Source organism: Dipodomys merriami, unplaced genomic scaffold, assembly GCF_024711535.1.
Source record: "Dipodomys merriami isolate MVZ:Mamm:240054 unplaced genomic scaffold, mDipMer1.0.p SCAF_49, whole genome shotgun sequence".
Classification (NCBI taxonomy): Eukaryota; Metazoa; Chordata; class Mammalia; order Rodentia; family Heteromyidae; genus Dipodomys; species Dipodomys merriami.
The window spans coordinates 10,752,038-10,763,549 of NW_027206057.1; the positions used below are offsets into that span (position 1 = coordinate 10,752,038).

The 11,512-nt window shown below is 40.2% G+C and overlaps 1 protein-coding gene across 1 annotated transcript in view; it reads left to right on the forward strand.

Moving 5' to 3' along the window:
• The window catches only part of Cdk15 (cyclin dependent kinase 15), an 87,572-nt gene extending 84,099 nt beyond the window's left edge, over positions 1 to 3,473 (forward strand). Inside the window, exon 14 of the mRNA XM_069995854.1 lies at positions 1,012 to 3,473. The gene's annotated coding sequence lies outside the window, so the exon portion shown is untranslated. The remainder of the gene's footprint in view (positions 1 to 1,011) is intronic.
• Positions 3,474 to 11,512: the final 8,039 nt, after the last annotated feature.

Sequence of the window (11,512 nt, forward strand, 5' to 3'; positions counted from 1 at the left end):
CCTGTAAATCTTTTGCACTGAATTGAATTTATGTTAAAATATTCACTTTTTAGGAGAGTCAGAATGTAAATTGGGGCATTAGGACTTGGTAACTGGCAGCAATTCCTCAAAATTAAGACTCTTGATACATCTTCAAAATGTCAGTGTTAGGCACGAAGAAAAAAAATGTATGCTGATGTCTACAACAGAGAATGAAGAGGAACTAAAGTTTACTGGGTGCTGCCACATGTTGGGTACTATACTTGGTGTTTTTCTCAGGTTATTTCAAAGCTTGGTGTATTTCAAACAGTGGGTTGTGGTGCGTTAGAATTTCAGTTGTGACCCCTGAGATAGGTTTTGATCTTTTTTTTTTTCTTTTCTTTTCTTTTCTTTTTTTTTTTTTGTCAATTGTAGAGCTTGAACTCAGGGTCTGGGAATGGTCCCTGAGCTCTTTTTTTGCTCAAGGCTAGTGCTCTACCACTTTGAGCCACAGTTCTACTTCTGGTTTTTCAGTTTTCTAGAGCGAAAAATCTCATGGATTTTCCTGCCCAAGCTGGCTTTGAGCCTTGGTCTTCGGATCTCAGCCTCCTGAGTAGCTAGGAATACAGGCGTGAGTCCCCAGTGCCCGGCTGGTTTGGGTCTTTTTTTTTTTTTTTTTGGTCGGTCGTGGGGCTTGAACTCTGGACCTGGGTACTGTCCCTGTGCTCTTCAGCTCAAGGCAAGCCTTTACCACTTGAACCACAGCACCACTTCCAGTTTTCAAGTGGTTTATTGGAGATAAGGGTCTCACTTTCCTGCCTGGGCTGGCTTTGAACCATGATCCTCAGATTTCAGCCTCCTGAGTAGCTAGGATTACAGGCATGGTCATTTTTAAAACTTCTTTGTTCTTATTAACAGGTCTACGATATTATATCTTCTATAATTTATTGTCACTTTTTCCTTTATTTAACCCTCAATCCATTAGGTTTTTCTTACAACTCTATACTCTGCTGTTCATTATTTTTATTTTGTTTATTCCTCATTTTCTTTCAGGGCTACATTCAGACTATTTCTGTTTTATTTGCTTACTAAGAAGCCTCAAATATAATTCTATACTGGACCAGGGTTTTAACATCATCACCTATGTCCTGGAATGTTTTAGATACGATGCTCAAACACATAATACCTAAAAATAAAGCAGTGGAATTGCTATTCTCATTGTCTAGAATTTGATGCTGATTGGATTCAAAAGTGAACATAGACTAAGAGTCTAAGAAGACTTCGAAACAGCTCCAATCATTTTGATCCATCCTTAGGTCACAAGGTTGATTTTCCAAGATAAGAGGCAGGAGACAAACAATTGAGAGAACTTGGAAAATGAGCAGGTGCTTACAGAAGCCTGCCACTTTTGTATTTATTTACAATTTACCCTCAACAACAACAACAACAACAACAACAACAAAACAGTGTGGCGAGGAGAGGATTAAAGTTTAGACGTCTCCAGGGAAGATGATCTCTTAGATAACGTTGTCAACACAAGGACTTGTTAAAGACTACTTGTTATCATTTCCTGGGAGAGTGCACTGCTTCTTCAGTCACTCACTGGACTATGGGAATGTTACCACCCCCACCCCACTCAGATTTTAGGAGTTTGAATTGAGCTGCTGGTTAGAACTGAATTTCAGGTTATCTCCTTCTATTTCACCCTTGTGGTTCAGGGTGATGGCAAAAGTAATAAGCCAGCTGATGGTGTGATAAAAGAGTATCTACAAAGATGCGATTCAGGCCTTGTAGAGCCATCAGACATGCATGCACACACACATATACCCCTCAAGTAAGAGGAGATCTGCCTGTGCCAATACACCGTTTCCTACAATGACTCCTTCTAAAACAAGCCAGGGAAACTCAAATTACTTCACCGGGGTATCATCTCAGGAAATATCAGAGCCTTGAAACCAGAGACCTCTATGTCTCCTTTTGAAGAGCAAGGGAAAACCAATTAAGAGAGAATTAAAAAATGGTAACTGTCTCCCAGTATCTGAGGTGGGAGAGGAAACATGCATAGGTAGACCAAAGAAATCTGCCTTCATGAGCATTAAGTAAGACATTGGACAAAGCTTGCCCAGATGTACCTGAAATGTGAAGTGGTATGGGCTGGATGATGGGACAGACAGGTCCTGGACTCAGAGAACAATGGTTATTCATTCAACCTAGTGGAAGGCCAGTAGTGATGTGGTAAAGGGCTCATACTTGAGTCTTGCCCTAGTCAAATATTTATGAATTACTTGAATAAAATCAGAGAATGCACTTACAACTTAGAATACAACTCATTGAAATAATACTATTATCATGGTTTATTTATTATTTTCATTTTATGAAAGATGAAACTGAGGCTCAGTGACGTTAACTCCTCCATAGTCCATAGGATGCCAGAGTTCAGATGCAGACCTCAGGCCCGGTTGTCTCAGTATCTCTGATTTTTCTGTTATCCACAGGCTTATCAGATCTGTAGAATATGCAACACTTTTAGCTTCTCTGTAGCACATGATTCAGAGGACTAAGAGCTAATGAGTAACAATCCAAAGCAATATTTATTCCTATCAAATTTTATCTGATTTTAATTTCTATTCTATGTTGGTTTTTAAATGCCTACAACTTAAGTAAGGCTATGACTTAGTGGAAAATGGCACTTTGAAGTACAATGTGAATTAATGGTATAATCTGGCTGCCTCCAACAGATAGTGCTAATGCTTTTAGGCCACATAAATGAAGGGCTAAGATGTTGTCCGAAGAAAAGGAAATAGGCTCCTCTCTATGGATCGGACCATATTTAAGTTATTATGTTCAACTCCATGCATCCCATTTTAAATGTCATATTGAAATATTTATTGTGCACCTATTAGTTTGCAGACCTAATCCTGAGTAATCCTCTTTATAATGCTAAGATTTCAGTGCAGTTGGTTGCCATTTTACAAAGAAGATTAAGAATCAAATATAAGTAGCTAGGATTTGATGTACAAACTCTATTCCCAAAGCCTGTGCTTTCCCTAGCCCACCTCCAACTCTGGGCATGCTCCAGGGAAGGTTATAGGGGAAAAGAGAAGCATGGGGCCAAGCTATAGGGAAGGTTAACTACAAAAAAGAAAACTCAGGGTTAGAGAAATTCCATCTAGGGGATTCAAAGCAAGTGTCTGGTGTGCTCAAAAGGGTGGCCACAGAATTAGGACAGATGAAAAGCTCAAGCATGCTACTTAAGTGATGTAGCAGGAAGAGTCTGTAGAGTTGTGCCTGTTCACATGTTCCCACAAATAAAAAAGGGGTGAACTTCCGCTGCACTCACCCCCAAGACATGAAGACCAGTAGAAGGGATTTCCATAGCAGAGGTTAGAACTGCTGACCACCAACATTCTCTGAAAATAACTCTTCACCAACTGTGAATAGACCATGTTTGGAATTTTGGTAAGACTGTGTCATAGCAAGAATAAGTAGACTTGTTTTATTTTCTAAGAAAGGCTATTTTAAAATCTACATCGATACAATTACTCTCTCTAATTACAATGAAAGATAAATTGTGCTTGTGCTTCATTTTCTTTCTCCTTTAATTAATGGAGTTACCTGTTCAAAAGCTTAATAAAATTATGTAAGTATTCCTGGTATTTGTGTATGGTTTTATTCCTCCCATGATTTTGTTGACTGATAGAAAGACAGTTAAAATTTTAAAAACTGATTTAGAGGGGTCCGATTTGATTAGTGGTGCTTACTTACTCCTCAGTGCTACTCAGCTAATACTTCTGTCTCCCAGGCATCTGGTTGGCCCTTCCTGGGTTTTTAGTAGGTGGACAGAGCAACATGATCTAGTCTACTCAATGACTCTGTGTCATTGGATTGCTAGTCAAAGGCCCTTCAGGCCTGTTACTGTAACCAGCAGCATTTTAGATGATCCTAGGACAAGATGATATGGAAGAGTTCTCAGATGATATGTGATGAATATTAGTGGGAAAGAGAAATAAAACTGTTATATTTTAACCCACTAATATTTGGGGGCAGTTATTTGTTACTACAGTGTAACAGTGGTCTGCCCAATATTAGGTCACATAAAACACAGACATACACTGTCTACCATGCAATGCCACATGAGAAACTATTTATATTCTGTTTGATTATCTATTAAATTAACTTTTGTTGTTGTTGTTAGTCGTGGGGCTTGAATTATGGGCCTGGGTACTGTCCCTGAGCTCTTCAGCTCAAGGCTAGCTCTCTACAACTTAAGCCATGGAGCCACTGCTGGTTTTTCTGATGGTTTATTGGAGATTAGAGTCTCACAGACTTTCCAGCCCGGGCTGGCTTTGAACTGCAATCCTCAGATCTCAGCCTCCTGAGTAGCTAGGATTACAGGTGTGAGCCACCAGCACCCGGCTTTAAGTTAACTTTTAAACAATCAATTCCTCAGTCATCACATTGACCAGTTTTCAAATGTTCATGTGATGATCACGTTGTATAATACAAAGAACTTTTCCATTGTTACAAAAAAGTCCTGTAGGACAGTGTTGGAACATGTGCTTAGGCTCCATTCTCAATATCACAAGATAGAAAAAAATAAAGAAGAAGGGAGGAGAGGGGCAAGAAAAAGGAAGGAAGGAAGGAAGGAAGGAAGGAAGGAAGGAAGGAAGGAAGGAAGGAAGGATAGATTTAGGATTTTTATGGAAGTTTGTTATGACACCTAACATGTCTTGATATTTTAAGTGAGTACTTCTAATACCACCTTAAAGTTAATCCTGAAGAATTTCATCTTTTAAAATGAAGTTTTTGAAAGAATCCAATAGAGGTTAACTTCTGGAATATTATCTTGGGAAATTACAGTTCTTAGAACGGAAAAGCTCAGAGGTCTTTTCCTGATGACTACATCAACAAAGAAGATTTGATCTCTTTTTATTGTTCTTGACACTTTCCATAAAGGAATTTCCAGGATTGTGTTACTTAGTCCAGGTGAAGCCACTGAGCTTCACATTTTGTATTTCTAACTTTCCTATATCCCTAAGCAGATAAATGTGCACTAAGAGAAGACCTGATGCGCGCTTAGTAATGAATTCATCAAAGTTTATTAGCCCCATTCTGAGCACTATTATGGGACATGGCAATTGCGTAAAATAAATCAAAATAAACCAAAATATAAAATCATCTTTCTAATACATTTGTTAGTTCACTTGACATATTTCTAGGCACTGGATTAACGTTTCCCTCAGGGACCTTATAGTGTGTTGGAATGTTAGGTGGAAGTAAAGCCAACCAGTGACAACATACCCATCTGCCCATCTCAGAGGAGGTGATGGCAAGCTTTTCCTTCAAGGGGGAATTTGCCCGGCAGGTAATTGAAGAAGAAAGAAGAGAATTCCATACAAGGGAAATCAGAATAGAGTTGATGCTTTGTGCTGTCAGGAACTGAAAACCCACATCCAATGGCTTGATCCATAGGACATAATTTCACACATCTCTATCATTAAGCGACTGGGTTGACCATACAAGGCCTTTCCATCTTTCTTCACTGCAGCGTCGATGTCCTTTGCCTTAGTCCTCAGTCCAGTTTCTCTCATTGTCATGAGATGCTGCCATATTTCCAGAAAGCAGATAAGATACATCACTGTCCAAAGTAAGAAGATGATATCCTTTTCTGTTTATTACTTTACTGCTTTTTTTAATTTTAAGGTGTGGAAATTTGAACTCAGGGCTTCATAGATGTTCTACCATTTAAGCCATGCCTCCAGCCCTTTGCTCTGGTTATTTTGAGATAGAGTCTCATTTTTTGCCTAGAGCATGAGCCTCCTATTTGCATTATTTACCATAGCTGGGATGGCAGGTTCAGGCCTTACCCAGTATACAGAAGATTTGTTTTGTCCTAGGGATTGAACTCAAGGCTTGGATGTTGTCTCTGAGCTTTTGTTTTCAAGGATAGTATTCTACCACTTTGAGCCATAGTGCCATTTCCAGTTTTTTAGTAGTTAATTGGAAATAAGAGTGTCACTGTACCCTAGGAATGGCAAAAAAAAAAAATGCCGGGCACAAGTGGCTCACACCTATAATCCTAGCTACTCAGGAGTCTGAGACCTGAGAATCACAGTTCAAAGCCAACCCAGGCAAGAAAGACTCTTATCTCCAATAAACCACCAAAACAAACCAGAAATAGCTCTGTGGCTCAAGTGGTAGACCACTCACCTTGAGCTGAAGAGATGAGGGACAGCACCCAGGCCCAGAGTTCAAGCACCAAGATGGACCAAAAAAGAAAAAGAAAAAAAAGAAGAACATGACTCTCTTTTCTGCCCAGGCTGGCTTCAGAACGTGTTTTGAATGAACACCCTATCACATTTTTTTTGACTGCAACCCAGCACTCTTTTTCACGCCCCTTATGTTGCTGGTTCTTGATCTATTTTTGTATATGATTTACCAATATTTTATGTTTAGTGGATTTTTTTTTACACCCTAGTAGAGAGTAAGCTCCACAAGAATAAGGATTTTGGTATGTTTTAATCACTAGTAATGCCAGTGTATGATGTATAGGCATGCTTACAAAATAAATGAATGAGGGAGTGGGTGAAGATTCAGAGGTAGATGGAAGCAAGTTGAAGAGCCAGTTGGCCTGGGAGAGGGTAAGAGATGTGTCTTCTGAGATGAGAAAAGAGAAAAACTCCTTAAAAGCTGCCAAGAAGGTATACAGAGTCAGGAGCCAGACTGCTTTTGTGCAGATCTGACTCTGCCACTTACTAACCATCGCCTTGGGCACAGTGCTTTATTTCTCTGTATAAATGCCTTATTTCTCTCTGCTATAAGACACAGATATAATATTATCTATCTCAGAGAGCAGTCAATGAGTATTAAATGAGTTAATACTTTTAAAATATTCTAAATAGGGCTGGGAATGTGGTTTAGTGGTAGAGTGCTTATCTAGCATGCATGAAGCTCTGGGTTCGATTCCTTAGTATCATATAAACAGGAAAAGCCAGAGGCACTGTGGCTCAAGTTGTAGAGTGCTATCCATTAACAAAAGAAGCTCAGAAACAGTGCCCAGACCCTGAATTCAATCCCCAGGACTGGGGGTGGGGGGGAAGTATTCTAAATAGTGCTATAGTAAGCACTATAAAAATTAGCCAGAATTACTAATAGTAGTATTAGTAGTAATTGTAGTAGTACTATTAGTTGTAGCAACAACTGCAGCAGCTGCACACGTGGTGAGGGAGTGGAATAAAGTGGAAGAAGACACAGGGGAATTCAATATGCCCAAGACCACAGGATCTTCCTGGCAAGGGGAGACTGGACAATGATAAGAAACCAAATCAAGCTCAAACTTATAATCCTAGCTACTCAGGAGTCTGAGGTCTGAAAAGTGAGGTTTTAAGCCAGCCCAGGCAGACAAAATCAAGAAATTTTTGTCTTCCATTACCCAGCAAAAGCTAGAAGTAGAACTGTGGCTTCAATGGTAGAGCATCAGCAATGAACAACGAAGACCCAGCAAGAGCTTGAGGCCCTGAGTTCAAGCCAATGGCAATGTTAAAAGAAAGGAAATCAAGAAACCAAGTCAGGTTCCAGAGTAATACTGGACTTGGAGGTGGCTTTGGGGTTGCTGCAGGCACCTGGTTGAGCTTCAGTGGTGACTGCAGGTCACTCGGTGAGGCTGGCTAGTTACCATTGCAGCAGGTCTATAGTGAAGTGTACTTGAGTGGCATTCACCTCCTGCTCTAGAGAACAGATCCCAAATTGAGAATTGGACTTGTTAAAATATAGATAAGTGTTCTCTGCAGACAAGTGCCCAATTCCTGAAATTTTACATGAAATACAATAATGCCATAGATTTTTGTTTCTTCCTTGAGACCTTTCCCATTTCTGGTTTTACTTTTATAATATGTTGTTTCAAACAACACATGGAGAAAGATCTAAGGGGTTAAGGTACCGATACTCCCTGAGTCCAGGACAAGGGCTGCAATGGGCTGCACATTTCTAGAAAGACAATTCCCCCAAAAAGGTGGCTGGGGAAGGCAGATAAAAGACCAAAGTTGGGTCATGTGACAGGTGTCACTTGAATAAGATACCGTGGCCCAGAGATAAAAGCCCACTCCTTCTGGTCACATGACACAGCTTCATTACACTCCCAGTGGGGGGTTAGAGAGTCTGGATGCCATTTTTACTTATTTATTTATTTGTGTTTTTCCCCCTTATTCTGTGATAATGAGAAAATGTTTAAACTCCCATCTCTGTGTTTAAACATTTCTCCCTGCTGACAGCAGCGGGGTACCCCTTGATCAACTGTCAGATTGGAAAGTGCAATTTTTCTGGAAAGTAAACAGCATGTTAGCCGGTTGGAAATAATTTTGTGTTTATTGGTAGCTGTTAGCCTAGGAGTGATGGAGCCCTATGACAGCATTTGTCAAGTGAGAATAAGAAACAAGCTTGGAAATAGCGTTAAGACACAGCTCTGACAATGGGACCTAACTGTGGTGTGATAGAAATGTACTCTAAAAAACGTTAAATTGAAATGGGCAAAAACTTTCCCAGTGTTAGCAGCTCCTGGAGATCTCGACACAGAATCAAAGGCAAATGCTTGGAATGCTGGAGTTGGCAGGTCCTTGCCAGTCACTAAACCCAACCCCTTGTTTTACCATGGGGAAACTGAGGCTCAGAGAGTTGCCCTTAGGCTCTGCTTACAGGTAAGAAAAAAAACCTGTCACTATAGTGAGGGAATAAAGGTTTACTTTCTTTTAAAATTTATATGTAAAGGTAAGTGGAAAAATGTGGTGGATGCAGTGTAAATATTTTGATCTAAGCATACTCAACTATGTTTAATAGTATATGTATGCCTGTGTGTGTGTATATATATATATATATACAAATGCATGTATTTATGTATATAAATAAATCTATATATGTGTTATTACGTATGTTTTTACAGTGGCTAAAGACATCATAGTCTTTTAGTGATTAAACATGTTTTCAGAAAATGGGTACTCTTTAACTATACATAGTCATCGGCTCCTGCCTATTTTGAATTCAGGTAAATTTGAGGTCCTAATTACTTAAGTGAAAGAACTGAAAATATATCAATACCACTAGCTTCCTTTCTCTGAGGTCAAATCATGGAGTCATCTTGCTTTTCTTTCCAGAATCAGTAGGGCTCACACATCTTACATGCACAAGGTGATTTAGGAATCAAACATGCCTGGGAGCCAACAACATTTAGGTTCTGTCACTTGCTCACCTTCTCTTTCTAACTTTTAAAACAGGACCCAAAATAATTATTTTTTAGAACAAAAGAAGAGTCACTGTATGAAAATGTATTACATAACAACAACATGACTGACACACACAAAGCATTAGGTAAATTAAAATTTGTATTATGATATTCTATATTATGATAATAAGTAAAATTAAAAAGAAAGCAAAATTAGCAACACTTCCATTTATATATTTGTCACCCCTTTCAGAGTATAAACTCCTCAAAGCAGGGAAACTGTTCTATTTATGTGTGTTCCCTGGAGTGAGAACACAGTATGCATTAATTAATTAATTCAGTTGTTCATTCAGCCAGCATTTATTAAGTTACTGAATGAAGTGGATGTTTGGGTTAGAATGGTGACTGGCTGTTTGGGACACAGAGATTCACACATATGTCCACCACTCAAAATAGAGAATCATATGCTTGGCTATGGAGGAGTCTTGGAGCATGCTAGACTGGTCATACCAGTCTAAATTCTTGCTTTAAAAAAAATAATGCTGATTTTGTTTTATTTTATTTTGGTTGGTAACTCAGGGCCTCATGAACTTGCTCAGCTTTCCTACTCATACTGGCACAAATCAGCCTCCAGTCTTTTGCCAGGTATTTTTGAGATAGGGTCTCAATTCCTGCCCACACATGCACCTGGACAAAGACCCACCTGTTTTAGGCTTTCCTCCAAAACATGCCCAGCTTCTTCTGTTGAGATGGAGTCTCACAGACTTTGTTGCCTGGATTGTTCTCATACCATGAGCCATGTGATGTCATGCTTCTACGTACCTGGGATTACAGGCTTGAGCCACTGGAACCCAGCTTCAAGCAAATATTTAAGTTTCAACATAATAAATTTAATAAAGAAGTCCCTAGCACAAGAAGGATGAAACAGGAGAATAATGAGTTCAGGGCCAGCCTTTACTCTATAGTGAGACCTAGCCTGCATGGAAGGAAGGAAGGATGGATGGATGGATGGATGGATGGATGGAGAATTATAGAATTTCTTGCCCTAAAAGTGACTTACTGGGATGGGGGTAGGGTTGATACTGAACTAGAAAACACCAGGGTTTTCATTGTGGAGAAAAACTGGGAGATTGAAAATCATTTTAGGCAAAATCACTGGAGGCATAGTTGAGCCTTGCCAATTTCAGATACATAGTTCCTCTCATGGAAAACAAAACACTTTCTACCCAGCATCTATTTAAATTTACATGGCTCTGTCCCTTCCCAAGCCAAGCCGCATACACAATGTGGATTGTTTAACAGATGCTACTCCAGCAACAACTAAGAACAGATAAAAATATGTAGCAGATGGAACCATATAAAAAAGTGCCTTTGACAAAAATCTGTTACCCCAGTAGGCATGATCTACTGAATCACTCCCAGGAGGTCTGAACGCTACAGGCAGGGCAGCCCAGTGTGGAATTGCTCAGGTACAGAAGGAAGACAACAGAAGTGCAGAATTTTAAAAAGGGAATGAATGAATATCCCAGACCAGCCAGAGACAAAACTATGAACACCATTAGATGTGTCCCCTGACCATTGTGACTTAATGTGACAACATAGAAAGCACTATCGGATGGGGGAGTCCCAGGCCAGTGTAGAGGTCAAGAGGCATGCCCAGCCCCACCCGCCAGCCCCAGATACCAAGACCCACTTCAGGAACGTGTGTCAGGAAAAGTGCATGATCACAGTGTCAACTTGTGGGCCAAAGAGGAGCACTAAGTGGTTGTGTCTGTCACCTCCTCCACTCCCCACTGGAATTTGGGTTATCTGATGGAAGCACTTCCCTTGCTTTCAGGAGATCCTTGGTGTCAGCAGGGCAGTTTTTATACTTAGGTTATCACCAAAGGCTTTCAGAACATTGCTCTGGTCACTGTGCTGCAGGTTGTATGTACCTCCGGGGTAGGAGGAGGTGAGCAAAGCCACACAACGTGTATGTTCTTTGTTTGAAGTTTTCATTCCTTTTAGGTTGCAGCTTCTGCTTCTAGGCCAGCTCTGTACAAGATGATGCCCCTGTGGCTCCTTGTTCTCAACCACTTTGGTAAGCAGGGATTTACTCTCAAATCCCACCTATGTGGTCTACTGACCACACTGGACTCCAGTCCTACAGATGAGAACTGACAAGATTTCAGGCTCTGTGGAAGGGATCAAGACACCAGCCTGTGTGTCAGAATGCTGGGCTCAAATCCTAGCCTACAGCTTCCTGGCTGAATGCCTTTGGGCAACTTACTCAGCCTCATTAGACCTCAATTTCCTCATCTGTAAAAATGGGTCAATGATAAAGACCTACTTCTAAGAGAC